General features: G+C 47.5%; 21 non-coding genes across 21 annotated transcripts; all 21 read left to right on the top strand.

Annotated features, from left to right (window-relative positions):
• Positions 1-905: 905 nt before the first annotated feature.
• On the top strand, positions 906-978 carry TRNAN-AUU (transfer RNA asparagine (anticodon AUU)). Its single transcript has one exon. It is a non-coding gene; the product is annotated as a tRNA-Asn (tRNA).
• Positions 979-3,540: 2,562 nt separating this feature from the next.
• Positions 3,541-3,613, top strand: TRNAN-AUU (transfer RNA asparagine (anticodon AUU)). The gene has a single exon. It is a non-coding gene; the product is annotated as a tRNA-Asn (tRNA).
• Positions 3,614-4,421: 808 nt separating this feature from the next.
• On the top strand, positions 4,422-4,494 carry TRNAN-AUU (transfer RNA asparagine (anticodon AUU)). Its single transcript has one exon. It is a non-coding gene; the product is annotated as a tRNA-Asn (tRNA).
• Positions 4,495-4,862: 368 nt separating this feature from the next.
• On the top strand, positions 4,863-4,935 carry TRNAI-UAU (transfer RNA isoleucine (anticodon UAU)). The gene has a single exon. It is a non-coding gene; the product is annotated as a tRNA-Ile (tRNA).
• Positions 4,936-5,303: 368 nt separating this feature from the next.
• Positions 5,304-5,376, top strand: TRNAN-AUU (transfer RNA asparagine (anticodon AUU)). Its single transcript has one exon. It is a non-coding gene; the product is annotated as a tRNA-Asn (tRNA).
• A 956-nt stretch (positions 5,377-6,332) lies between these two features.
• Positions 6,333-6,405, top strand: TRNAN-AUU (transfer RNA asparagine (anticodon AUU)). Its single transcript has one exon. It is a non-coding gene; the product is annotated as a tRNA-Asn (tRNA).
• A 74-nt stretch (positions 6,406-6,479) lies between these two features.
• On the top strand, positions 6,480-6,552 carry TRNAN-AUU (transfer RNA asparagine (anticodon AUU)). Its single transcript has one exon. It is a non-coding gene; the product is annotated as a tRNA-Asn (tRNA).
• A 221-nt stretch (positions 6,553-6,773) lies between these two features.
• Positions 6,774-6,846, top strand: TRNAN-AUU (transfer RNA asparagine (anticodon AUU)). The gene has a single exon. It is a non-coding gene; the product is annotated as a tRNA-Asn (tRNA).
• A 221-nt stretch (positions 6,847-7,067) lies between these two features.
• Positions 7,068-7,140, top strand: TRNAY-AUA (transfer RNA tyrosine (anticodon AUA)). Its single transcript has one exon. It is a non-coding gene; the product is annotated as a tRNA-Tyr (tRNA).
• A 515-nt stretch (positions 7,141-7,655) lies between these two features.
• Positions 7,656-7,728, top strand: TRNAI-UAU (transfer RNA isoleucine (anticodon UAU)). Its single transcript has one exon. It is a non-coding gene; the product is annotated as a tRNA-Ile (tRNA).
• Positions 7,729-7,802: 74 nt separating this feature from the next.
• TRNAI-AAU (transfer RNA isoleucine (anticodon AAU)) lies at positions 7,803-7,875 on the top strand. The gene has a single exon. It is a non-coding gene; the product is annotated as a tRNA-Ile (tRNA).
• Positions 7,876-9,564: 1,689 nt separating this feature from the next.
• TRNAI-UAU (transfer RNA isoleucine (anticodon UAU)) lies at positions 9,565-9,637 on the top strand. Its single transcript has one exon. It is a non-coding gene; the product is annotated as a tRNA-Ile (tRNA).
• Positions 9,638-9,711: 74 nt separating this feature from the next.
• TRNAI-AAU (transfer RNA isoleucine (anticodon AAU)) lies at positions 9,712-9,784 on the top strand. Its single transcript has one exon. It is a non-coding gene; the product is annotated as a tRNA-Ile (tRNA).
• Positions 9,785-12,061: 2,277 nt separating this feature from the next.
• On the top strand, positions 12,062-12,134 carry TRNAN-AUU (transfer RNA asparagine (anticodon AUU)). Its single transcript has one exon. It is a non-coding gene; the product is annotated as a tRNA-Asn (tRNA).
• Positions 12,135-12,502: 368 nt separating this feature from the next.
• TRNAN-AUU (transfer RNA asparagine (anticodon AUU)) lies at positions 12,503-12,575 on the top strand. The gene has a single exon. It is a non-coding gene; the product is annotated as a tRNA-Asn (tRNA).
• A 3,379-nt stretch (positions 12,576-15,954) lies between these two features.
• Positions 15,955-16,027, top strand: TRNAN-AUU (transfer RNA asparagine (anticodon AUU)). Its single transcript has one exon. It is a non-coding gene; the product is annotated as a tRNA-Asn (tRNA).
• Positions 16,028-16,835: 808 nt separating this feature from the next.
• TRNAN-AUU (transfer RNA asparagine (anticodon AUU)) lies at positions 16,836-16,908 on the top strand. Its single transcript has one exon. It is a non-coding gene; the product is annotated as a tRNA-Asn (tRNA).
• Positions 16,909-18,155: 1,247 nt separating this feature from the next.
• On the top strand, positions 18,156-18,228 carry TRNAN-AUU (transfer RNA asparagine (anticodon AUU)). Its single transcript has one exon. It is a non-coding gene; the product is annotated as a tRNA-Asn (tRNA).
• A 1,690-nt stretch (positions 18,229-19,918) lies between these two features.
• TRNAN-AUU (transfer RNA asparagine (anticodon AUU)) lies at positions 19,919-19,991 on the top strand. Its single transcript has one exon. It is a non-coding gene; the product is annotated as a tRNA-Asn (tRNA).
• A 956-nt stretch (positions 19,992-20,947) lies between these two features.
• On the top strand, positions 20,948-21,020 carry TRNAN-AUU (transfer RNA asparagine (anticodon AUU)). The gene has a single exon. It is a non-coding gene; the product is annotated as a tRNA-Asn (tRNA).
• Positions 21,021-21,976: 956 nt separating this feature from the next.
• TRNAY-GUA (transfer RNA tyrosine (anticodon GUA)) lies at positions 21,977-22,049 on the top strand. The gene has a single exon. It is a non-coding gene; the product is annotated as a tRNA-Tyr (tRNA).
• The last annotated feature ends 492 nt before the right edge of the window (positions 22,050-22,541 follow it).

Below are 22,541 nucleotides of genomic sequence, written 5' to 3'. Positions count from 1 at the left end.
CTTGACGTCCATTTAATTTTTGGGCTTCCGGGGCGCAATGGTTATCGCGTTCACCTGTTTACCGAAAGGTTGGTGGTTCCAGCCCACCCGGGAACGTTGGTGTTAAGTTTTATAAGTAACGTAAAAAGTCAAAGATTTTCCGCAATTACTGAAGACCATTTAATTTTTGGGCTTCCGTTGCGCAATGGTTATCGCGTTCAGCTGTTAACCGAAAGGTTGGTGGTTCGAGCCCACCCGGGAGCGGTATTGTGAGGTCTCAGATGTAACGTAAAAAGTCAGTGTTTTTCCACCATACCTGACGAACGTTTAACTTTTGGGCTTCCGTGGCGCAATGGTTAGCACGTTCGGCTGTTAACCGAAAGGTTGATGGTTCGAGCCCATCCGGGAGCGGTGTTGTGAGGTCTCAGATGTGACGTAAAAAGTCAAAGTTTATCCACAATACCTGACGTCCATTTAATATTTGGGCTTCCGTTGCGCAATGGTTATCGCGTTCAGCTGTTAACCGAAAGGTTGGTGGTTCGAGCCCAAACGGGAGCGGTGTTGTGAGGTCTCAGATGTAACGTAAAAAGCCAGTGTTTTTGCACAATACCAGACGAACATTTAATTTTTGGGCTTCCGTGGCGCAATGGTTAGCGCGTTCGGCTGTTAAACGAAAGGTTGGTGGTTCGAGCCCATCCGGGAGCGGTGTTGTGAGGTCCCAGATGTAACGTAAAAAGTCGGTGTTTTTCCACAATGCCTGACGAACATCTAGTTTTTGGGCTTCCGTGGCGAAAAGGTTAGCGCGTTCAGCTGTTAACCGAAAGGTTGGTGGTTCGAGCCCACCCGGGAGAGATGTTGTGGGGTCTCAGATGTAGCGTAAAAAGTCATAAGTTTTCCACAATACCTGACAACCATTTAATTTCTGAGCTTCCGTGGCTCAATGGTTAGCGCGTTCGGCTATTAACCGAAAGGTTGGTGGGTCGAGCCCACCCGGGAGCGGTGTTGCGAGATCTCAAATGTAACGTAAAAAGCCAAAGTTTTTCAGCAATACCTGACGACCATTTAATTATTGGGCTTCCGTGGCGCAATGGTTAGCGCGTTCGGCTGTTAACCGAAAGGTTGGTGGTTCGAGCCCATCCGGGAGCGGTGTTGTGAGGTCTCAGATGTGACGTAAAAAGTCAAAGTTTTTCCACAATACCTGACGTCCATTTAATATTTGGGCTTCCGTTGCGCAATGGTTATCGCGTTTAGCTGTTAACCGAAAGGTTGGTGGTTCGAGCCCACCCGGGAGCGGTGTTGTGAGGTCTCAGATGTAACGTAAAAAGTCGGTGTTTTTCCACAATGCCTGACGAACATCTAATTTTTGGGCTTCCGTGGCGTAAAGGTTAGCGCGTACAGCTTATAACCGAAAGGTTGGTGGTTCGAGCCCACCCGGGAGAGAACTTGTGGGGTCTCAGATGTAGCGTAAAAAGTCATAAGTTTTCCACAATACCTGACAACCATTTAATTTCTGAGCTTCCGTGGCTCAATGGTTTGCGCGTTCAGCTGTTAACCGAAAGGTTGGTGGTTCGAGCCCACCCGGGAGAGATGTTGTGGGGTCTCAGATGTAGCGTAAAAAGTCATTAGTTTTCCACAATACCTGACAACCAGTTAATTTCTGAGCTTCCGTGGTTAGCGCGTTCGGATATTAACCGAAAGGTTGGTGGGTCGAGCCCACCCGGGAGCGGTGTTGCGAGATCTCAAATGTAACGTAAAAAGCCAAAGTTTTTCAGCAATACCTGACGACCATTTAATTTTTGGGCTTAAGTGGCGCAATGGTTAGCGCGTTCGGCTGTTAACCGAAAGGTTGGTGGTTCGAGCCCATCCGGGAGCGGTGTTGTGAGGTCTCAGATGTGACGTAAAAAGTCAAAGTTTTACCACAATACCTGACGTCCATTTAATATTTGGGCTTCCGTTGCGCAATAGTTATCGCGTTCAGCTGTTAACCGAAAGGTTGGTGGTTCGAGCCCACCTGGGAGCGGTGTTGTGAGGTCTCAGATATAACGTAAAAAGTCAGTGTTTTTGCACAATACCTGACGAACGTTTAATTTTTGGGCTACCGAGGCGCAATGGATAGCGCGTTCAGCTGTTAACCGAAAGGTTGGTGGTTCGAGCCCATCCGGGAGCGGTGTTGTGAGGTCTCAGATGTAACGAAAAAGTCGGTGTTTTTCCACAATGCCTGACGATCGTCTAATTTTTGGGCTTCCGTGGCGCAATGGTTAGCACGTTCAGCTGTTAACCGAATGGTTGGTGGTTCGAGCCCACCAAGGAGCGGTGCTGTGAGGTTTCAGATGTTACGTAAAAAGTCAAAGTTTTTCCACAATACCTGACGACCATTTAATTTCAGAGCTTCCGTGGCTCAATGGTTAGCGCGTTCGGCTTTTAACCGATAGTTTGGTGGTTCAAGCCCATCCAAGAGCGTTGTTGTGAGGTCTCAGATGTAACGTAAAAAGTCAGTGTTTTTCCACAATACCTGACGAACGTTTAATTTTTGGGCTTCCGTGGCGCAATGGTTAGCGCGTTCGGCTGTTAACCGAAAGGTTGGTGGTTCGAGCCCATCCGGGAGCGGTGTTGTGAGGTCTCAGACTTGACGTAAAAAGTCAGTGTTTTTGCACAATACCTGACGACCATTTAATTTTTGGGCTTACGTGGCCCAAGGTAGCGCGTTCGGCTGTTAACCGAAATTTTGGTGGTTCGAGCCCATCCGGGAGCGGTGTTGTGAGGTCTCAGACGTTACGTAAAAAGTCAGTGTTTTTCCACAATACCTGACGTCCATTTAATTTTTGGGCTTCCGTTGCGCAATGGTTATCGCGTTCAGCTGTTAACCGAGGGGTTGGTGGTTCGAGCCCACACGGGAGCGGTGTTGTGAGGTCTCAGATGTGACGTAAAAATTCCAAATTTTTCCACAATACTTGACGTCCATTTAATTTTTGGGCTTCCGGGGCGCAATGGTTATCGCGTTCACCTGTTTACCGAAAGGTTGGTGGTTCCAGCCCACCCGGGAACGTTGGTGTTAAGTTTTATAAGTAACGTAAAAAGTCAAAGATTTTCCGCAATTACTGAAGACCATTTAATTTTTGGGCTTCCGTTGCGCAATGGTTATCGCGTTCAGCTGTTAACCGAAAGGTTGGTGGTTCGAGCCCACCCGGGAGCGGTATTGTGAGGTCTCAGATGTAACGTAAAAAGTCAAAGTTTATCCACAATACCTGACGTCCATTTAATTTTTGGGCTTCCGTGGCGCAATGGTTAGCGCGTTCGGCTGTTAAACGAAAGGTTGGTGGTTCGAGCCCATCCGGGAGCGGTGTTGTGAGGTCCCAGATGTAACGTAAAAAGTCGGTGTTTTTCCACAATGCCTGACGAACATCTAATTTTTGGGCTTCCGTGGCGAAAAGGTTAGCGCGTTCAGCTGTTAACCGAAAGGTTGGTGGTTCGAGCCCACCCGGGAGAGAACTTGTGGGGTCTCAGATGTAGCGTAAAAAGTCATAAGTTTTCCACAATACCTGACAACCATTTAATTTCTGAGCTTCCGTGGCTCAATGGTTAGCGCGTTCGGCTATTAACCGAAAGGTTGGTGGGTCGAGCCCACCCGGGAGCGGTGTTGCGAGATCTCAAATGTAACGTAAAAAGCCAAAGTTTTTCAGCAATACCTGACGACCATTTAATTATTGGGCTTCCGTGGCGCAATGGTTAGCGCGTTCGGCTGTTAACCGAAAGGTTGGTGGTTCGAGCCCATCCGGGAGCGGTGTTGTGAGGTCTCAGATGTGACGTAAAAATCAAAGTTTTTCCACAATACCTGACGTCCATTTAATATTTGGGCTTCCGTTGCGCAATGGTTATCGCGTTTAGCTGTTAACCGAAAGGTTGGTGGTTCGAGCCCACCCGGGAGCGGTGTTGTGAGGTCTCAGATGTAACGTAAAAAGTCGGTGTTTTTCCACAATGCCTGACGAACATCTAATTTTTGGGCTTCCGTGGCGTAAAGGTTAGCGCGTACAGCTTATAACTGAAAGGTTGGTGGTTCGAGCCCACCCGGGAGAGAACTTGTGGGGTCTCAGATGTAGCGTAAAAAGTCATAAGTTTTCCACAATACCTGACAACCATTTAATTTCTGAGCTTCCGTGGCTCAATGGTTAGCGCGTTCGGCTGTTATCCGAAAGGTTGGTGGCTCAAGCCCACCCGGGAACGTTGGTGTTAAGTTTTATAAGTAACGTAAAAAGTCATAGTTTCTCCGCAATACCTGACAACCAGTTTATTTCTGAGCTTCCGTGGCTCAATGGTTTGCGCGTTCAGCTGTTAACCGAAAGGGTGGTGGTTCGAGCCCACCCGGGAGAGATGTTGTGGGGTCTCAGATGTAGCGTAAAAAGTCATAAGTTTTCCACAATACCTGACAACCATTTAATTTCTGAGCTTCCGTGGCTCAATGGTTAGCGCGTTCGGCTATTAACCGAAAGGTTGGTGGATCGAGCCCACCCGGGAGCGGTGTTGCGAGATCTCAAATGTAACGTAAAAAGCCGAAGTTTTTCAGCAATACCTGACGTCCATTTAATATTTGGGCTTCCGTTGCGCAATGGTTATCGCGTTCAGCTGTTAACCGAAAGGTTGATGGTTCGAGCCCACCCGGGAGCGGTGTTGTGAGGTCTCAGATGTAACGTAAAAAGCCAGTGTTTTTGCACAATACCAGACGAACATTTAATTTTTGGGCTTCCGTTGCGCAATGGTTAGCGCGTTCGGCTGTTAACCGAAAGGTTGGTGGTTCGAGCCCATCCGCGAGCGGTGTTGTGAGGTCTCAGATGTAACGTAAAAAGTCGGTGTTTTTCCACAATGCCTGACGAACATCTAATTTTTGGGCTTCCGTGGCGTAAAGGTTAGCGCGTTCAGCTTATAACCGAAAGGTTGGTGGTTCGAGCCCACCCGGGAGAGATGTTGTGGGGTCTCAGATGTAGCGTAAAAATTCATAAGTTTTCAACAATACCTGATAACCATTTAATTTCTGGGCTTCCGTGGCTCAATGGTTAGCGCGTTCGGCTGTTATCCGAAAGGTTGGTGGCTCAAGCCCACCCGGGAACGTTGGTGTTAAGTTTTATAAGTAACGTAAAAAGTCATAGTTTCTCCGCAATACCTGACAGACAGTTTATTTCTGGGCTTCCGTGGCGCAATGGTTAGCGCGTACGGCTGTTAACCGAAAGGTTGATGGTTCGAGCCCATCCGGGAGCGGTGTTGTGAGGTCTCAGATGTGACGTAAAAAGTCATAAGTTTTCCACAATACCTGACAACCATTTAATTTCTGAGCTTCCGTGGCTCAATGGTTAGCGCGTTCGGCTATTAACCGAAAGGTTGGTGGGTCGAGCCCACCCGGGAGCGGTGTTGCGAGATCTCAAATGTAACGTAAAAAGCCGAAGTTTTTCAGCAATATCTGACGACCATTTAATTTTTGGGCTTCCGTGGCGCAATGGTTAGCGCGTTCGGCTGTTAACCAAAAGGTTGGTGGTTCGAGCCCATCCGGGAGCGGTGTTGTGAGGTCTCAGATGTGACGTAAAAAGTCAAAGTTTTTCCACAATACCTGACGTCCATTTAATATTTGGGCTTCCGTTGCGCAATGGTTATCGCGTTCAGCTGTTAACCGAAAGGTTGATGGTTCGTGCCCACCCGGGAGCGGTGTTGTGAGGTCTCAGATGTAACGTAAAAAGCCAGTGTTTTTGCACAATACCAGACGAACATTTAATTTTTGGGCTTCCGTGGCGCAATGGTTAGCGCGTTCGGCTGTTAACCGAAAGGTTGGTGGTTCGAGCCCATCCGGGAGCGGTGTTGTGAGGTCTCAGATGTAACGTAAAAAGTCGGTGTTTTTCCACAATGCCTGACGAACATCTAATTTTTGGGCTTCCGTGGCGTAAAGATTAGCGCGTTCAGCTTATAACCGAAAGGTTGGTGGTTCGAGCCCACCCGGGAGAGATGTTGTGGGGTCTCAGATGTAGCGTAAAAAGTCATAAGTTTTCCACAATACCTGACAACCATTTAATTTCTGAGTTTCCGTGGCTCAATGGTTAGCGCGTTCGGCTGTTATCCGAAAGGTTGGTGGCTCAAGCCCACCCGGGAACGTTGGTGTTAAGTTTTATAAGTAACGTAAAAAGTCATAGTTTCTCCGCAATACCTGACAGACAGTTTATTTCTGAGCTTCCGTGGCTCAATGGTGTGCGCGTTCAGCTGTTAACCGAAAGGTTGGTGGTTCGAGCCCACCCGGGAGAGATGTTGTGGGGTCTCAGATGTAGCGTAAAAAGTCATAAGTTTTCTAAAATACCTGACAACCATTTAATTTCTGAGCTTCCGTGGCTCAATGGTTAGCGCGTTCGGCTATTAACCGAAAGGTTGGTGGGTCGAGCCCACCCGGGAGCGGTGTTGCGAGAATTCAAATGTAACGTAAAAAGCCAATTTTTTTAAGCAATACCTGACGACCATTTAATATTTGGGCTTCCGTTGCGCAATGGTTATCGCGTTCAGCTATTAACCGAAAGGTTGGTGGTTCGAGCCCACCCGGGAGCGGTGTTGTGAGGTCTCAGATGTAACGTAAAAAGTCAGTGTTTTTGCACAATACCAGACGAACATTTAATTTTTGGGCTTCCGTGGCGCAATGGTTAGCGCGTTCGGCTGTTAACCGAAAGGTTGGTGGTTCGAGCCCATCCGGGAGCGGTGTTGTGAGGTCTCAGATGTAACGTAAAAAGTCGGTTTTTTTCCACAATGCCTGACGAAAATCTAATTTTTGGGCTTCCGTGGCGCAAAGGTTAGCGCGTTCAGCTATTAACCGAAAGGTTGGTGGTTCGAGCCCACCCGGGAGAGATGTTGTGGGGTCTCAGATGTAGCGTAAAAAGTCATAAGTTTTCCACAATACCTGACAACCATTTAATTTCTGAGCTTCCGTGGCTCAATGGTTAGCGCGTTCGGCTGTTATCCGAAAGGTTGGTGGCTCAAGCCCACCCGGGAACGTTGGTGTTAAGTTTTATAAGTAACGTAAAAAGTCATAGTTTCTCCGCAATACCTGACAACCATTTAATTTCTGAGCTTCCGTGGCTCAATCGTTAGCGCGTTCGGCTATAAACCGAAAGGTTGGTGGGTCGAGCCCACCCGGGAGCGGTGTTGCGAGATCTCAAATCTAACGTAAAAAGCCAAAGTTTTTCAGCAATACCTGACGACCATTTAATTTTTGGGCTTCCGTGGCGCAATGGTTAGCGCGTTCGGCTGTTAACCGAAAGGTTGATGGTTCGAGCCCATCCGGGAGCGGTGTTGTGAGGTCTCAGATGTGACGTAAAAAGTCAAAGTTTTTCCACAATACCTGACGTCCATTTAATATTTGGGCTTCCGTTGCGCAATGGTTATCGCGTTCAGCTGTTAACCGAAAGGTTGATGGTTCGAGCCCACCCGGGAGCGGTGTTGTGAGGTCTCAGATGTAACGTATAAAGCCAGTGTTTTTGCACAATACCAGACGAACATTTAATTTTTTGGCTTCCGTGGCGCAATGGTTAGTGCGTTCGGCTGTTAACCGAAGGGTTGGTGGTTCGAGCCCATCCGGGAGCGGTGTTGTGAAGTCTCAGATGTAACGTAAAAAGTCGGTGTTTTTCCACAATGCCTGACGAACATCTAATTTTTGGGCTTCCGTGGCGTAAAGGTTAGCGCGTTCAGCTTATAACCGAAAGGTTGGTGGTTCGAGCCCACCCGGGAGAGATGTTGCGGGGTCTCAGATGTAGCGTAAAAAGTCATAAGTTTTCCACAATACCTGTCAACCATTTAATTTCTGAGCTTCCGTGGCTCAATGGTTAGCGCGTTCGGCTAATAACCGAAAGGTTGGTGGGTCGAGCCCACCCGGTAGCGGTGTTGCGAGATCTCAAATGTAACGTAAAAAGCCAAAGTTTTTCAGCAATATCTGACGACCATTTAATTTTTGGGCTTCCGTGGCGCAATGGTTAGCGCGTTCGGCTGTTAACCGAAAGGTTGGTGGTTCGAGCCCATCCGGGAGCGGTGTTGTGAGGTCTCAGATGTGACGTAAAAAGCCAGTGTTTTTGCACAATACCAGACGAACATTTAATTTTTGGGCTTCCGTGGCGCAATGGTTAGCGCGATCGGCTGTTAACCGAAAGGATGGTGGGTCGAGCCCACCCGGGAGCGGTGTTGCGAGAATTCAAATGTAACGTAAAAAGCCAATTTTCTTCAGCAATACCTGACGAACATTTAATATTTGGGCTTCCGTTGCGCAATGGTTAGCGCGTTCGGCTGTTAACCGAAAGGTTGGTGGTTCGAGCCCATCCGGAAGCGGTGTTGTGAGGTCTCAGATGTGACGTAAATGTCAAAGTTTTTCCACAATACCTGACGTCCATTTAATATTTGGGCTTCCGTGGCGCAATGGTTATCGCGTTCAGCTGTTAACCGAAAGGTTGATGGTTCGAGCCCACCCGGGAGCGGTGTTGTGAGGTCTCAGATGTAACGTAAAAAGCCAGTGTTTTTGCACAATACCAGACGAACATTTAATTTTTGGGCTTCCGTGGCGCAATGGTTAGCGCGATCGGCTGTTAACCGAAAGGATGGTGGGTCAAGCCCACCCGGGAGCGGTGTTGCGAGAATTCAAATGTAACGTAAAAAGCCAATTTTCTTCAGCAATACCTGACGAACATTTAATATTTGGGCTTCCGTTGCGCAATGGTTAGCGCGTTCGGCTGTTAACCGAAAGGTTGGTGGTTCGAGCCCATCCGGAAGCGGTGTTGTGAGGTCTCAGATGTGACGTAAATGTCAAAGTTTTTCCACAATACCTGACGTCCATTTAATATTTGGGCATCCGTGGCGCAATGGTTAGCGCGTTCGGCTGTTAACCGAAAGGTTGGTGGTTCGAGCCCATCCAAGAGCGTTGTTGTGAGGTCTCAGATGTAACGTAAAAAGTCAGGGTTTTTCCACAATACCTGACGAACGTTTTATTTTTGGGCTTCCGTGGCGCAATGGTTGGCGCGTTTAGCAGTTAACCGAAAGGTTGGTGGTTCGAGCCCACCCATGAGAGGTGTTGTAGGGTCTCAGATGTAACGTAAAAAGTCAGTGTTTTTGCACAATACCAGACGAACATTTAATTTTTGGGCTTCCGTGGCGCAATGGTTAGCGCGTTCGGCTGTTAACCGAAAGGTTGATGGTTCGAGCCCATCCGGGAGCGGTGTTGTGAGGTCTCAGATGTGACGTAAAAAGTCAAAGTTTTTCCACAATACCTGACGTCCATTTAATATTTGGGCTTCCGTTGCGCAATGGTTATCGCGTTCAGCTGTTAACCGAAAGGTTGATGGTTCGAGCCCACCCGGGAGCGGTGTTGTGAGGTCTCAGATGTTACGTATAAAGCCAGTGTTTTTGCACAATACCAGACGAACATTTAATTTTTTGGCTTCCGTGGCGCAATGGTTAGTGCGTTCGGCTGTTAACCGAAGGGTTGGTGGTTCGAGCCCATCCGGGAGCGGTGTTGTGAAGTCTCAGATGTAACGTAAAAAGTCGGTGTTTTTCCACAATGCCTGACGAACATCTAATTTTTGGGCTTCCGTGGCGTAAAGGTTAGCGCGTTCAGCTTATAACCGAAAGGTTGGTGGTTCGAGCCCACCCGGGAGAGATGTTGTGGGGTCTCAGATGTAGCGTAAAAAGTCATAAGTTTTCCACAATACCTGACAACCATTTAATTTCTGAGCTTCCGTGGCTCAATGGTTAGCGCGTTCGGCTAATAACCGAAAGGTTGGTGGGTCGAGCCCACCCGGTAGCGGTGTTGCGAGATCTCAAATGTAACGTAAAAAGCCAAAGTTTTTCAGCAATATCTGACGACCATTTAATTTTTGGGCTTCCGTGGCGCAATGGTTAGCGCGTTCGGCTGTTAACCGAAAGGTTGGTGGTTCGAGCCCATCCGGGAGCGGTGTTGTGAGGTCTCAGATGTGACGTAAAAAGCCAGTGTTTTTGCACAATACCAGACGTCCATTTAATATTTGGGCTTCCGTTGCGCAATGGTTATCGCGTTCAGCTGTTAACCGAAAGGTTGATGGTTCGAGCCCACCCGGGAGCGGTGTTGTGAGGTCTCAGATGTAACGTACAAAGCCAGTGTTTTTGCACAATACCAGACGAACATTTAATTTTTGGCCTTCCGTGGCGCAATGGTTAGCGCGATCGGCTGTTAACCGAAAGGATGGTGGGTCGAGCCCACCCGGGAGCGGTGTTGCGAGAATTCAAATGTAACGTAAAAAGCCAATTTTCTTCAGCAATACCTGACGAACATTTAATATTTGGGCTTCCGTTGCGCAATGGTTAGCGCGTTCGGCTGTTAACCGAAAGGTTGGTGGTTCGAGCCTATCCGGAAGCGGTGTTGTGAGGTCTCAGATGTGACGTAAATGTCAAAGTTTTTCCACAATACCTGACGTCCATTTAATATTTGGGCATCCGTGGCGCAATGGTTAGCGCGTTCGGCTGTTAACCGAAAGGTTGGTGGTTCGAGCCCATCCAAGAGCGTTGTTGTGAGGTCTCAGATGTAACGTAAAAAGTCAGGGTTTTTCCACAATACCTGACGAACGTTTTATTTTTGGGCTTCCGTGGCGCAATGGTTGGCGCGTTTAGCAGTTAACCGAAAGGTTGGTGGTTCGAGCCCACCCATGAGAGGTGTTGTAGGGTCTCAGATGTAACGTAAAAAGTCAGTGTTTTTGCACAATACCAGACGAACATTTAATTTTTGGGCTTCCGTGGCGCAATGGTTAGCGCGTTCGGCTGTTAACCGAAAGGTTGATGGTTCGAGCCCATCCGGAAGCGGTGTTGTGAGGTCTCAGATGTGACGTAAATGTCAAAGTTTTTCCACAATACCTGACGTCCATTTAATATTTGGGCATCCGTGGCGCAATGGTTAGCGCGTTCGGCTGTTAACCGAAAGGTTGGTGGTTCGAGCCCATCCAAGAGCGTTGTTGTGAGGTCTCAGATGTAACGTAAAAAGTCAGGGTTTTTCCACAATACCTGACGAACGTTTTATTTTTGGGCTTCCGTGGCGCAATGGTTGGCGCGTTTAGCAGTTAACCGAAAGGTTGGTGGTTCGAGCCCACCCATGAGAGGTGTTGTAGGGTCTCAGATGTAACGTAAAAAGTCAGTGTTTTTGCACAATACCAGACGAACATTTAATTTTTGGGCTTCCGTGGCGCAATGGTTAGCGCGTTCGGCTGTTATCCGAAAGGTTGGTGGCTCAAACCCACCCGGGAACGTTGGTGTTAAGTTTTATAAGTAACGTAAAAAGTCATAGTTTCTCCGCAATACCTGACAACCAGTTTATTTCTGAGCTTCCGTGGCTCAATTGTTTGCGCGTTCAGCTGTTAACCGAAAGGTTGGTGGTTCCATTCCACCCGGGAGAGGTGTTGTGGGGTCTCAGATGTAGCGTAAAAAGTCAAAAGTTTTCCACGATACTTGACGACCATTTCATTTTTGGGCTTCCGTGGCGCAATGGTTAGCGCGTTCGGCTGTTAACTGAAAGGTTGGTGGTTCGAGCCCACCCGGGAGCGGTGTTGTGAGGTCTCAGATGTGACGTAAAAAGTCAAAGTTTTTCCACAATACCTGACGTCCATTTAATATTTGGGCTTCCGTTGCGCAATGGTTATCGCGTTCAGCTGTTAACCGAAGGGTTGGTGGTTCGAGCCTACCCGGGAGCGGTGTTGTGAGGTCTCAGATGTAACGTAAAAAGTCGGTGTTTTTCCACAATGTCTGACGAAAATCTAATTTTTGGGCTTCCGTGGCGTAAAGGTTAGCGCGTTCAGCTGTTAACCGAAAGGTTGGTGGTTCGAGCCCACCCGGGAGAGATGTTGTGGGGTCTCAGATGTAGCGTAAAAAGTCATAAGTTTTCCACAATACCTGACATCCATTTAATATTTGGGCTTCCGTTGCGCAATGGTTATCGCGTTCAGCTGTTAACCGAAGGGTTGGTGGTTCGAGCCTACCCGGGAGCGGTGTTGTGGGGTCTCAGATGTAGCGTAAAAAGTCATAAGTTTTCCACAATACCTGACAACCATTTAATTGCTGAGCTTCCGTGGCTCAATGGTTAGCGCGTTCGGCTATTAACCGAAAGGTTGGTGGTTCGAGCCCATCCGGGAGCGGTGTTGTGAGGTCTCAGATGTGACGTAAAAAGTCAAAGTTTTTCCACAATACCTGACGTCCATTTAATATTTGGGCTTCCGTTGCGCAATGGTTATCGCGTTCAGCTGTTAACCGAAGGGTTGGTGGTTCGAGCCTACCCGGGAGCGGTGTTGTGAGGTCTCAGATGTAACGTAAAAGGTCGGTGTTTTTCCACAATGCCTGACGAAAATCTAATTTTTGGGCTTCCGTGGCGTAAAGGTTAGCGCGTTCAGCTGTTAACCGAAAGGTTGGTGGTTCGAGCCCACCCGGGAGAGATGTTGTGGGGTCTCAGATGTAGCGTAAAAAGTCATAAGTTTTCCACAATACCTGACAACCATTTAATTGCTGAGCTTCCGTGGCTCAATGGTTAGCGCGTTCGGCTATTAACCGAAAGGTTGGTGGGTCGAGCCCACCCGGGAGCGGTGTTGTGAGGTCTCAGATGTGACGTAAAAAGTCAAAGTTTTTCCACAATACCTGACGTCCATTTAATATTTGGGCTTCCGTGGCGCAATGGTTAGCGCGTTCGGCTGTTAACCGAAAGGTTGGTGGTTCGAGCCCATCCGGAAGCGGTGTTGTGAGGTCTAAGATGTGACGTAAAAAGTCAAAGTTTTTCCACAATACCTGACGTCCATTTAATATTTGGGCTTCCGTGGCGCAATGGTTAACGCGTTCGGCTGTTAACCGAAAGGTTGGTGGTTCGAGCCCATCCAAGAGCGTTGTTGTGAGGTCTCAGATGTAACGTAAAAAGTCAGGGTTTTTCCACAATACCTGACGAACGTTTTTTTTTGGGCTTCCGTGGCGCAATGGTTGGCGCGTTTAGCAGTTAACCGAAAGGTTGGTGGTTCGAGCCCACCCATGAGAGGTGTTGTAGGGTCTCAGATGTAACGTAAAAAGTCAGTGTTTTTGCACAATACCAGACGAACATTTAATTTTTGGGCTTCCGTGGCGCAATGGTTAGCGCGTTCGGCTGTTATCCGAAAGGTTGGTGGCTCAAAGCCCACCCGGGAACGTTGGTGTTAAGTTTTATAAGTAACGTAAAAAGTCATAGTTTCTCCGCAAAACCTGACAACCAGTTTATTTCTGAGCTTCCGTGGCTCAATTGTTTGCGCGTTCAGCTGTTAACCGAAAGGTTGGTGGTTCCATTCCACCCGGGAGAGGTGTTGTGGGGTCTCAGATGTAGCGTAAAAAGTCAAAAGTTTTCCACGATACTTGACGACCATTTCATTTTTGGGCTTCCGTGGCGCAATGGTTAGCGCGTTCGGCTGTTAACTGAAAGGTTGGTGGTTCGAGCCCACCCGGGAGCGGTGTTGTGAGGTCTCAGATGTGACGTAAAAAGTCAAAGTTTTTCCACAATACCTGACGTCCATTTAATATTTGGGCTTCCGTTGCGCAATGGTTATCGCGTTCAGCTGTTAACCGAAGGGTTGGTGGTTCGAGCCTACCCGGGAGCGGTGTTGTGAGGTCTCAGATGTAACGTAAAAAGTCGGTGTTTTTCCACAATGCCTGACGAAAATCTAATTTTTGGGCTTCCGTGGCGTAAAGGTTAGCGCGTTCAGCTGTTAACCGAAAGGTTGGTGGTTCGAGCCCACCCGGGAGAGATGTTGTGGGGTCTCAGATGTAGCGTAAAAAGTCATAAGTTTTCCACAATACCTGACATCCATTGAATATTTGGGCTTCCGTTGCGCAATGGTTATCGCGTTCAGCTGTTAACCGAAGGGTTGGTGGTTCGAGCCTACCCGGGAGCGGTGTTGTGAGGTCTCAGATGTAACGTAAAAAGTCGGTGTTTTTCCACAATGCCTGACGAAAATCTAATTTTTGGGCTTCCGTGGCGTAAAGGTTAGCGCGTTCAGCTGTTAACCGAAAGGTTGGTGGTTCGAGCCCACCCGGGAGAGATGTTGTGGGATCTCAGATGTAGCGTAAAAAGTCATAAGTTTTCCACAATACCTGACAACCATTTAATTGCTGAGCTTCCGTGGCTCAATGGTTAGCGCGTTCGGCTATTAACCGAAAGGTTGGTGGGTCGAGCCAGGCCCGTAGCCACGGGGGGGCACCAGGGGGCAATGCCCCCTCAAAAATATATCCTGCCCCCTCAAATAAGATTTCGGTTTGCCCCTAAATGCCCCCTCAAAATTTTCCAATGCCTTCTTATCAAACTAACTTTGCCCCTGTAATGAATATTTTCATTTTGATACACAAATATTCAAGCTATTTAGAATGTATATCAACATATTTTAGACTTTATTGTCTTTACTTGTGTATATTCCTGATACACTTGGATTTTTTTACTTGATATATCCCTGATTCATTTGTATGTTTTAAATTCACTTTTGATATGTATCCCTGATACACTGGAATTTTTAGCTTTTTGTGGTTATCCTTGATATATATCGCTGGTTTTGTCATCCAGGACCAAAATATTATGTCGGGGTACAGTGAGGGGTCGGACGTTTTGGAAAAAATGTTCGGGATTTTGAAATCCAATTTGATTTCTTCGGATTCCGTCGGATTTCGTTTGATTTCAGAATTCGATAAAATCCAATGAATTTCATCGAATTTTGAGATTTTTCCCGTGATTTCGACGGATTTTGCGATTTCTTTGGATTTTGGATTTCGTGAATTTTGTAATGGATTTCACGATTTCTTTACTGATTTTGTTTCTGATTTTGTGATTTCGCTTCTGATTTCGTGATTTTTAGGTTGATTTCGTGATTTCTTTGTTGATTTTTTGTTTTTTTTTCTGATTTTATGATTTCTTTAATGTTTTGTGATTTCGTTGCTGATTTCGGATTTTTTATTTGATTTCGAAATCAGCATTGATTTCGGATTTCTTAAGTTGGATTTCACGGGTAGCGTACGGGAGTTCATGAATGACCGACCCCTCGGTGTACAGACTTACATTTGACGCCTCAACAGCGACTTGCGAAGTTGCGAGGCAAACTTTTCCTGCCCTACTGGCGTATTTTCACTTTAACGACGAGCTATGTCACTTGAAAGAAAGTGAAACTTAACTTCCCTAGCCTACGAAAAAGATCTGACTAGAAATTTAGATTTAGAATTGTTTATTAACAATTTATTTATTTTTAAACTTTTTAAAAAAAGTTTGATTTTCAAATGTTAAATGAGTGTCAATAATGAAATACCTGCTTAAATATTTATTGTCTGACATTTTGATATTTATGTTATTCTATAAAAAAAATTCCATTTGCCATGCCCCCTCACAGAAAGATACTGCCCCCTCTGCGTAACTTTTCTGGCTACGGGCCTGGGTCGAGCCCACCCGGGAGCGGTGTTGTGAGGTCTCAGATGTGACGTAAAAAGTCAAAGTTTTTCCACAATACCTGACGTCCATTTAATATTTGGGCTTCCGTGGCGCAATGGTTAGCGCGTTCGGCTGTTAACCGAAAGGTTGGTGGTTCGAGCCCATCCGGGAGCGGTGTTGTGAGGTCTCAGATGTGACGTAAAAAGTCAAAGTTTTTCCACAATACCTGACGTCCATTTAATATTTGGGCTTCCGTTGCGCAATGGTTATCGCGTTCAGCTGTTAACCGAAGGGTTGGTGGTTCGAGCCTACCCGGGAGCGGTGTTGTGAGGTCTCAGATGTAACGTAAAAGGTCGGTGTTTTTCCACAATGCCTGACGAAAATCTAATTTTTGGGCTTCCGTGGCGTAAAGGTTAGCTCGTTCAGCTGTTAACCGAAAGGTTGGTGGTTCGAGCCCACCCGGGAGAGATGTTGTGGGGTCTCAGATGTAGCGTAAAAAGTCATAAGTTTTCCACAATACCTGACAACCATTTAATTGCTGAGCTTCCGTGGCTCAATGGTTAGCGCGTTCGGCTATTAACCGAAAGGTTGGTGGGTCGAGCCCACCCGGGAGCGGTGTTGTGAGGTCTCAGATGTGACGTAAAAAGTCAAAGTTTTTCCACAATACCTGACGTCCATTTAATATTTGGGCTTCCGTGGCGCAATGGTTAGCGCGTTCGGCTGTTAACCGAAAGGTTGGTGGTTCGAGCCCATCCGGAAGGGGTGTTGTGAGGTCTCAGATGTGACGTAAAAAGTCAAAGTTTTTCCACAATTCCTGACGTCCATTTAATATTTGGGCTTCCGTGGCGCAATGGTTGACGCGTTCGGCTGTTAACCGAAAGGTTGGTGGTTCGAGCCCATCCAAGAGCGTTGTTGTGAGGTCTCAGATGTAACGTAAAAAGTCAGGGTTTTTGCACAATACCAGACGAACATTTAATTTTTGGGCTTCCGTGGCGCAATGGTTAGCGCGTTCGGCTGTTATCCGAAAGGTTGGTGGCTCAAGCCCACCCGGGAACGTTGGTGTTAAGTTTTATAAGTAACGTAAAAGTCATAGTTTCTCCGCAATACCTGACAACCAGTTTATTTCTGAGCTTCCGTGGCTCAATTGTTTGCGCGTTCAGCTGTTAACCGAAAGGTTGGTGGTTCCATTCCACCCGGGAGAGGTGTTGTGGGGTCTCAGATGTAGCGTAAATAGTCAAAAGTTTTCCACGATACTTGACGACCATTTCATTTTTGGGCTTCCGTGGCGCAATGGTTAGTGCGTTCGGCTGTTAACTGAAAGGTTGGTGGTTCGAGCCCACCCGGAAGAGATGTTGTGGGGTCTCAGATGTAGCGTAAAAAGTCATAAGTTTTCCACAATACCTGACAACCATTTAATTTCTGAGCTTCCGTGGCTCAATGGTTAGCGCGTTCGGCTATTAACCGAAAGGTTGGTGGGTCGAGCCCACCCGGGAGCGGTGTTGCGAGAATTCAAATGTAACGTAAAAAGCCAATTTTTTTCAGCAATACCTGACGTCCATTTAATATTTGGGCATCCGTGGCGCAATGGTTAGCGCGTTCGGCTGTTAACCGAAAGGTTGGTGGTTCGAGCCCATCCAAGAGCGTTGTTGTGAGGTCTCAGATGTAACGTAAAAAGTCAGTGTTTTTGCACAATACCAGACGAACATTTAATTTTTGGGCTTCCGTGGCGCAATGGTTAGCGCGTTCGGCTGTTATCCGAAAGGTTGGTGGCTCAAGCCCACCCGGGAACGTTGGTGTTAAGTTTTATAAGTAACGTAAAAGTCATAGTTTCTCCGCAATACCTGACAACCAGTTTATTTCTGAGCTTCCGTGGCTCAATTGTTTGCGCGTTCAGCTGTTAACCGAAAGGTTGGTGGTTCCATTCCACCCGGGAGAGGTGTTGTGGGGTCTCAGATGTAGCGTAAAAAGTCAAAAGTTTTCCACGATACTTGACGACCATTTCATTTTTGGGCTTCCGTGGCGCAATGGTTAGCGCGTTCGGCTGTTAACTGAAAGGTTGGTGGTTCGAGCCCATCCGGGAGCGGTGTTGTGAGGCCTCAGATGTGACATAAAAAGTCAAAGTTTTCCCACAATACCTGACGAACGTTTATTTTTTGGGCTTCCGTGGCGCAATGGTTAGCGCGTTCGGCTGTTAACCGAAAGGTTGGTGGTTCGAGCCCATCCGGGAGCGGTGTTGTGAGGTCTCAGATGTGACGTAAAAAGTCAAAGTTTTTCCACAATACCTGACGTCCATTTAATATTTGGGCTTCCGTTGCGCAATGGTTATCGCGTTCAGCTGTTATCCGAAGGGTTGGTGGTTCGAGCCTACCCGGGAGCGGTGTTGTGAGGTCTCAGATTTAACGTAAAAGGTCGGTGTTTTTCCGCAATGCCTGACGTCCATTTAATATTTGGGCTTCCGTGGCGCAATGGTTGACGCGTTCGGCTGTTAACCGAAAGGTTGGTGGTTCGAGCCCATCCAAGAGCGTTGTTGTGAGGTCTCAGATGTAACGTAAAAAGTCAGGGTTTTTCCACAATACCTGACGAACGTTTTTTTTGGGCTTCCGTGGCGTAAAGGTTAGCGCGTTCAGCAGTTAACCGAAAGGTTGGTGGTTCGAGCCCACCCGGGAGAGATGTTGTGGGGTCTCAGATGTAGCGTAAAAAGTCATAAGTTTTCCACAATACCTGACAACCATTTAATTGCTGAGCTTCCGTGGCTCAATGGTTAGCGCGTTCGGCTATTAACCGAAAGGTTGGTGGGTCGAGCCCACCCGGGAGCGGTGTTGTGAGGTCTCAGATGTGACGTAAAAAGTCAAAGTTTTTCCACAATACCTGACGTCCATTTAATATTTGGGCTTCCGTGGCGCAATGGTTAGCGCGTTCGGCTGTTAACCGAAAGGTTGGTGGTTCGAGCCCATCCGGAAGAGGTGTTGTGAGGTCTCAGATGTGACGTAAAAAGTCAAAGTTTTTCCACAATACCTGACGTCCATTTAATATTTGGGCTTCCGTGGCGCAATGGTTGACGCGTTCGGCTGTTAACCGAAAGGTTGGTGGTTCGAGCCCATCCAAGAGCGTTGTTGTGAGGTCTCAGATGTAACGTAAAAAGTCAGGGTTTTTCCACAATACCTGACGAACGTTTGTTTTTGGGCTTCCGTGGCGCAATGGTTGGCGCGTTTAGCAGTTAACCGAAAGGTTGGTGGTTCGAGCCCACCCATGAGAGGTGTTGTAGGGTCTCAGATGTAGCGTAAAAAGTCATAAGTTTTCCACAATACCTGACATCCGTTTAATTTTTGGGCTTCCGGGGCGCAATGGTTATCGCGTTCATCTGTTTATCGAAAGGTTGGTGGTTCCAGCCCACCCGGGAACGTTGGTGTTAAGTTTTATAAGTAACGTAAAAAGTCAAAGTTTTTCCACAATACCTGAAGACCATTGAATTTTTGGGCTTCCGTGGCGCAATGGTTAGAGCGTTCAGCTGTTAACCGGAAAATTGGTGGTTCAAGCTCACCCAGGAGAGGTGTTGTGGGGTCTCAGATGTAGCGTAAAAAGTCATAAGTTTTCCACAATACCGGACAACCATTGAATTTCTGAGCTTCCGTGGCGCAATGGTTAGAGCGTTCGGCTGTTAACCGAAAGGTTGGTGGTTCAAGCTCACCCAGGAGAGGTGTTGTGGGGTCTCAGATGTAGCGTAAAAAGTCATAAGTTTTCCACAATACCGGACAACCATTGAATTTCTGAGCTTCCGTGGCGCAATGGTTAGCGCGTTCGGCTGTTAACCGAAAGGTTGGTGGTTCGAGCCCACCGGGGAGCGGTGTTGTGAGATATCAAATGTAACGTAAAAAGCCAAAGTTTTTCAACAATACTTGACGACCATTTAGTTTTTGGGCTTCCGTGGCGCAATGGTTAGCGCGCTCGGCTGTTAACCGAAAGGTTGGTGGTTCGAGCCCATCCGGGAGCGGTGTTGTGAGGTCTCAGATGTGACGTAGAAAGTCAAAGTTTTTCCACAATACCTGACGTCCATTTAATATTTGGGCTTCCGTTGCGCAATGGTTATCGCGTTCAGCTGTTAACCGTAGGGTTGGTGGTTCGAGCCTACCCGGGAACGGTGTTGTGAGGTCTCAGATGTAACGTAAAAAGTCAGTGTTTTTGCACAATTACTGACGTCCATTTAATATTTGGGCTTCCGTGGCGCAATGGTTAGCGCGTTCGGCTGTTAACCGAAAGGTTGGTGGTTCGAGCCCATCCGGGAGCGGTGTTGTGAGGTCTCAGATGTAACGTAAAAAGTCGGTGTTTTTCCACAGTGCCTGACGAAAATCTAATTTTTGGGCTTCCGTGGCGTAAAGGTTAGCGCGTTCAGCTGTTAACCGAAAGGTTGGTGGTTCGAGCCCACCCGGGAGAGATGTTGTGGGGTCTCAGATGTAGCGTAAAAAGTCATAAGTTTTCCACAATACCTGACAACCATTTAATTGCTGAGCTTCCGTGGCTCAATGGTTAGCGCGTTCGGCTATTAACCGAAAGGTTGGTGGGTCGAGCCCACCCGGGAGCGGAGTTGCGAGATCTCAAATGTAACGTAAAAAGCCGAAGTTTTTCCACAATACCTGACGTCCATTTAATATTTGGGCTTCCGTGGCGGAATGGTTAACGCGTTCGGCTGTTAACCGAAAGGTTGGTGGTTCGAGCCAATCCAAGAGCGTTGTTGTGAGGTCTCAGATGTAACGTAAAAAGTCAGGGTTTTTCCACAATACCTGACGAACGTTTTTTTTTTGGGCTTCCGTGGCGCAATGGTTGGCGCGTTTAGCAGTTAACCGAAAGGTTGGTGGTTCGAGCCCACCCATGAGAGGTGTTGTAGGGTCTCAGATGTAGCGTAAAAAGTCATAAGTTTTCCACAATACCTGACATCCGTTTTATTTTTGGGCTTCCGGGGCGCAATGGTTATCGCGTTCATCTGTTTATCGAAAGGTTGGTGGTTCCAGCCCACCCGGGAGCGGTGTTGTGAGGTCTCAGATGTAACGTAAAAAGTCAGTGTTTTTGCACAATACCAGACGAACATTTAATTTTTGGGCTTCCGTGGCGCAATGGTTAGCGCGTTCGGCTGTTAACCGAGAGGTTGGTGGTTCGAGCCCATCCGGGAGCGGTGTTGTGAGGTCTCAGATGTAACGTAAAAAGTCGGTGTTTTTCCACAATGCCTGACGAAAATCTAATTTTTGGGCTTCCTTGGCGTAACGTTTAGCGCGTTCAGCTGTTAACCGAAAGGTTGGTGGTTCGAGCCCACCCGGGAGAGATGTTGTGGGGTCTCAGATGTGACGTAAAAAGTCAAAGTTTTTCCACATTACCTGACGTCCATTTAATATTTGGGCTTCCGTGGCGCAATGGTTAGCGCGTTCGGCTGTTAACCGAAAGGTTGGTGGTTCAAGCTCACCCAGGAGAGGTGTTGTGGGGTCTCAGATGTAGCGTAAAAAGTCATAAGTTTTCCACAATACCGGACAACCATTGAATTTCTGAGCTTCCGTGGCGCAATGGTTAGCGCGTTCGGCTATTAACCGAAAGGTTGGTGGTTCGAGCCCACCCGGGAGCGGTGTTGTGAGATATCAAATGTAACGTAAAAAGCCAAAGTTTTTCAACAATACTTGACGACCATTTAATTTTTGGGCTTGCGTTGTGCAATAGTTAGCGCGTTCGGCTGTTAACCGAAATAATGGTGGTTCGAGCCCATCAGTGAGCGGTGATGTGAGGTCTCAGATGTGACGTAAAAAGTCAAAGTTTTTCCACAATACCTGACGTCCATTTAATATTTGGGCTTCCGTGGCGCAATGGTTATCGCGTTCAGCTGTTAACCGAAAGGTTGGTGGTTCGAGCCCACCCGGGAGCGGTGTTGTGAGGTCTCAGATGTAACGTAAAAAGTCAGTGTTTTTGCACAATACCTGACGTCCATTTAATATTTGGGCTTCCGTTGCGCAATGGTTATCGCGTTCAGCTGTTAACCGAAAGGTTGGTGGTTCGAGCCCTCCCGGGAGCGGTGTTGTGAGGTCTCAGATGTAACGTAAAGAGTCAGTGTTTTTGCACAATACCAGACGAACATTTAATTTTTGGGCTTCCGTGGCGCAATGGTTAGCGCGTTCGGCTGTTAACCGAAAGGTTGGTGGTTCGAGCCCATCCGGGAGCGGTGTTGTGAGGTCTCAGATGTGACGTAAAAAGTCAAAGTTTTTCCACAATACCTGACGTCCATTTAATATTTGGGCTTCCGTGGCGCAACGGTTAGCGCCTTCGGCTGTTAACCGAAAGGTTGGTGGTTCGAGCCCATCCGGGAGCGGTGTTGTGAGGTCTCAGATGTGACGTAAAAAGTCAAAGTTTTTCCACAATACCTGACGTCCATTTAATATTTGGGCTTCCGTGGCGCAATGGTTAGCGCGTTCGGCTGTTAACCGAAAGGTTGGTGGTTCGAGCCCATCCGGGAGCGGTGTTGTGAGGTCTCAGATGTGACGTAAAAAGTCAAAGTTTTTCCACAATACCTGACGTCCATTTAATATTTGGGCTTCCGTGGCGCAACGGTTAGCGCCTTCGGCTGTAAACCGAAAGGTTGGTGGTTCGAGCCCATCCGGGAGCGGTGTTGTGAGGTCTCAGATGTGACGTAAAAAGTCAAAGTTTTTCCACAATACCTGACGTCCATTTAATATTTGGGCTTCCGTGGTGCAACGGTTAGCGCCTTCGGCTGTTAACCGAAAGGTTGGTGGTTCGAGCCCATCCGGGAGCGGTGTTGTGAGGTCTCAGATGTGACGTAAAAAGTCAAAGTTTTTCCACAATACCTGACGTCCATTTAATATTTGGGCTTCCGTGGCGCAATGGTTAGCGCGTTCGGCTGTTAACCGAAAGGTTGGTGGTTCGAGCCCACCCATGAGAGGTGTTGTAGGGTCTCAGATGTAACGTAAAAAGTCAGTGTTTTTGCACAATACCAGACGAACATTTAATTTTTGGGCTTCCGTGGCGCAATGGTTAGCGCGTTCGGCTGTTAACCGAAAGTTTGGTGGTTCGAGCCCATCCGGGAGCGGTGTTGTGAGGTCTCAGATGTAACGTAAAAAGTGGGTGTTTTTCCACAATG

Source organism: Phalangium opilio, unplaced genomic scaffold (assembly GCF_054372755.1).
Source record: "Phalangium opilio isolate 3A_F unplaced genomic scaffold, DU_Popi_V2 ptg000101l_1, whole genome shotgun sequence".
Taxonomy (NCBI): domain Eukaryota; kingdom Metazoa; phylum Arthropoda; class Arachnida; order Opiliones; family Phalangiidae; genus Phalangium; species Phalangium opilio.
Note: the sequence above shows the minus strand (reverse complement) of the source record. Positions and strands in the feature narration are given on the sequence as shown.